We start from the raw sequence: 3,844 nt of genomic DNA, 5'->3' as shown, positions 1-3,844 counted from the left end.
GACAGTGTGATAAATCCTTCGGCCTCCAGGGAAATCATCTAGCCCCTGCCAAATATCTTTAGCTGAAAGTACTGCCAACAGATGCCAAAAGTACATCGCTGTTTATTTTCCTCCATGGGGAGCCTCTGTGTTCCCACTCGACCAGAAAACAGAGAGAAACCCGACGTTCAATTGAATGCTGCCCATTCCAAGATACATTTGTTTTCTGTAGACCCAGGGAAAGAACTAACAAGAGACACATTGGCGCAACCTGCCTCTGCCCTTTGGAGAAGCTGGCATCTCGAAGGCATTGTTTATGTTCCCTGTTTGCCGCCAGGTGAGGAGTCTCGGGCTGCTTCTCCACTACCGATGGGAACTGGCTTGCATTTAAACCAGATGGCATATCCAGTGCAGATTTATTAAATTTTGGAGGAGAGAAAGGGTGAGGGCTGAAAAAAAAAAAAAAAGAACACAAACAAAAGATGTCTGATCGTGGCGTGTAATCTCAGCTTGATCAATTAGTGTTTGAAAAATGTCCTTAGCAAAACATAGAATATGAACTGCTTTTTAATTGAGATCCATGTTATATAGACACTCCTATTAAATCCCTTCTGTGTAAAACAAATCAAATAACAGCTAGCAGAGAGCGTGTGTTTCTTTCTTGCGGTAACAGGACCAGATGTCAAGCTCTGACCTGTAGTTCAGGGACTGTTGGTTTTGAGGGATTTCTGCCTGCCCAGTGATGTTCTTCGAATTTATAAGAACCCAGTACAATGGCCCCTGAAGTCAATGCCAGCGCTCCTCTGCACCTGGTCTTGCTATTCTTCCACTTCAAACACCGCCAGCTCCCAGGGACCCCCAGACTGGTCACATCTACCTCCCCAAACCCTCAACCACGGGACCAGCTGTTTGAGTGTTGAACTCTACCATGCTTTGAGTCTTCAATCTGCCATTCTGTAGCTTTGCTTTCATTTCTCGGGGTAATATTAAGTGTCTATTATTGGTGGAAGTATTAAGGCAACTCCATGTAGTTAAAGGGGGGGTTTATTTTGTGGGGTAACTTACAAGTAAAGGGATTGGTTATAGGGTCCTGGAGAGGTGTAGTGCAGTCCAGTTGGGTTCTCTGGAGAACTGTGCTCAGTCTACATCCAGCATCCAGGATCCAGGAACCAAGAGAGCTGGCACGTTCGGATCTTGAGTCTTAAGGGCTCCTCTCTCGGCCCCGCCGGCATCCTCAATGGGGGTGGTACTTCCAGGTCAAAGCTGGAACAGCTACCCACTACAGCCTATGACTCAGGGAGGTTGGGAGAATTAGATGAAATATGGCGTGAAACGCACACAGTACCATGCCCTGTAGACATTGAAATTCTTAAGACCGCAGCCCCTATGACTAGCTGCTACTCTCAGACTTTGCAGTCTCTGGGGCTTGGGATCGGGGGTTTGGATGACACCATTCAAGCACTCTGCCTTCCTTTCAAGCTATGAAGTGAGGAGGCTGGTGGACATTTCCACTCAAGCAGCTGCATCTTGAGGACTGCTGCCTTCATCGTGGGCAGCAGGGCGGGGCCCCATGCTTCTCCTCTCTTGTCCTTTTAGACAGAGCCAGCGGTTTGCAACACAGCTCCTTCCTGTCTGGCTAAGGATAGATAGCAGAGATAATCTCACCTCCATGGTTTGGAATAGACCATCTCCCTTTTCATTCGGCTTTACAGACATGGAGGCCATCCCGAGGAGAAACAGAAAGAAGGAAAGAAATAGGTAAAGGGCCGGCATTCTTAAAGGTTCTGAGAGACACAGAAGCCAACCTCCCAGACTTTGAGGGGAGCTCAAGTTTACCTTTCCTTGAAGTGTAGTAACCCAGCCCCGGTTGTTGTTAGCTTTGCAGGGTCGATGGATTATCAAATTTCCTGTCAAGACCAGCCAGGTCCTCTCTATACTCCAAAGCTAGTCAGAACCTCCAGCCATGAGTACCTTCACTTTGGAACTCCAAAGCAGCTGAGTGAATGAAATCAGAACTATTTGAAGGAGCTGAATTTCTGGGACACAGTGTTTTCTGGAACTCCTAAAGCATAAAAGAAGAGCAAAATAAAGAAAAAAAAAAAACTCCTTTTCAAGACCCAGGAGGTGAAGTAGCTGTACTCAGTTCCCAGGGTTGCCTGGTTTTGAGCCCAGAATGTCTCTCATTGTGGGAAACCCCGTAGTTTTGTGTGAACTGGAACATTAGGTCACTTCAACAAAAAGGTTGAATTGCTACTGAGAAAATTAAAATTCCATGGCAGAGTGTGCTTAACTGATTTTTAGAACCATGCCTCTTAATACAGGTAGATGAATGTAACTAGAAAAGGCAGGGTGACAAGTTCTTTCCTAAGAAGCCGTCTGTATCTCAGGGAATCCCGGTCAGTTTTCTCTGTATTTTCATTTGGTAGCACTTACTCCAACTGCAAACTTGATCCCTGGGAGGAAATAATTAATGCTGATAGGGTTCTTTTCTTAAAAACCCAGACTGTCATATGACACCAAACACCCTACGGACCAAGGAAGAAACCAGTGTCCAAAGGAAGTTTCCTGTTTCAAGAATGAGTATTCTCAGGAAAGGAAAAGGGTGACGTGGCCTTTGAGAGAGCAAGCCTAGCCGGGCGGTGGTGGCGCACACCTTTAATCCCAGCACTGGGGAGGCAGAGCCAGGAAGATCTCTGTGAGTTCGAGGCCAGCCTGGTCTACAAAGTGAGTTCCAGGAAAGGCGCAAAGCTACACAGAGAAACCCTGCCTCGAAAAACAAAAACAAAAACAACAACAACAAAAAAAAAAGAGTTAGGTTTATGGGGTTGGGGATTTAGCTCAGTGGTAGAGCACTTGCCTAGCAAGTGCAAGGCCCTGGGTTCAATCCTCAGCTCCAGAAGAGAGAGAGAGAGAGAAAGAGAGAGAGAGAGAGAGAGAGAGAGAGAGAGAGAGAGAGAGAGAGAGAGAGAGAGAGAGAGAGAGAGAGATAGCAAGCCTGATGACGTGATGTAGAGAAACAAGTTGACAGGGATGGCAATGATGGGGTGAGTCAGACCAAGAGAGAAATCTGACAAGATGGAGGAGTGTTAACTACGCTGAAGATGGACCCAAGAGGGGTGTATAGGGATGGGAAAACTTAACTGGCATTTGTGGCTGGTCTTAGGGACAAGAGCATGCTGTCATTTGGTCTGGTACTGACAGATATGTAAATGGTGGACCTTTATCTGGGATGCCCAGGATGCTCCCAGCACCTTTGGCATATATCTGCAGCTTAGCTCAAGACATTGCCTTAAACACACACACACACACACACACACACACACACACACACACACACACACACACACACTCTTTCCATCCCTGAGAAGACTGTATGCCCCAAACTCTAGGCTAAGGCTCTGTGCATGGGATGTCGTTGTACTCACAGAGCAGCAGCTCCAGGGCAAACAGTGTCAGGGGAAGAGAGGCAAGTTAAATAAAAAGAAGGCTTACACTGGGACACTGGGCAGGTTTTAGAACGTTTATGGATTGGATCCACGACGTCAGATAAACATCCAAGGCAAGAGAGCTTCTGATAGTCAGAGTCTTCATTTGCCAAACTGCGACCACTGCATCGGGAAAAGGGAGTGAGGAGAGACTTGCCATCTGCAGGACGTGGGAGTTGCTACAGAGGCCCATGGTCCACATGCTTGTGCATATACATGGGCTACTTCACGCGAACAGATGTGGCTGCTTCCTGTCCCCACCTGGAATTTAAGGTCTTTCATACTTAACATGTTCTAGAAGGTGGAGTGGGCATGTCCTCCTGGCACATGAGAAAATTTACCACTTGGAATTGGAGCATGGGCTCAGGAGGCCAGGATGA

The 3,844-nt window shown here is 47.0% G+C and overlaps 1 long non-coding RNA gene across 1 annotated transcript; it reads right to left on the bottom strand.

Annotated features, from left to right (window-relative positions):
* Positions 1-290: 290 nt before the first annotated feature.
* Positions 291-1,784, bottom strand: LOC121823437 (uncharacterized). Its single transcript, XR_006064906.2, has 3 exons — positions 1,645-1,784; positions 1,045-1,265; positions 291-428 (listed from the first exon to the last, which is right to left on the bottom strand). It is a non-coding gene; the product is annotated as an uncharacterized LOC121823437 (long non-coding RNA).
* Positions 1,785-3,844: the final 2,060 nt, after the last annotated feature.

This window comes from Peromyscus maniculatus, chromosome 17, assembly GCF_049852395.1.
Source record: "Peromyscus maniculatus bairdii isolate BWxNUB_F1_BW_parent chromosome 17, HU_Pman_BW_mat_3.1, whole genome shotgun sequence".
NCBI classification, from domain to species: domain Eukaryota; kingdom Metazoa; phylum Chordata; class Mammalia; order Rodentia; family Cricetidae; genus Peromyscus; species Peromyscus maniculatus.
Note: the sequence above shows the minus strand (reverse complement) of the source record. Positions and strands in the feature narration are given on the sequence as shown.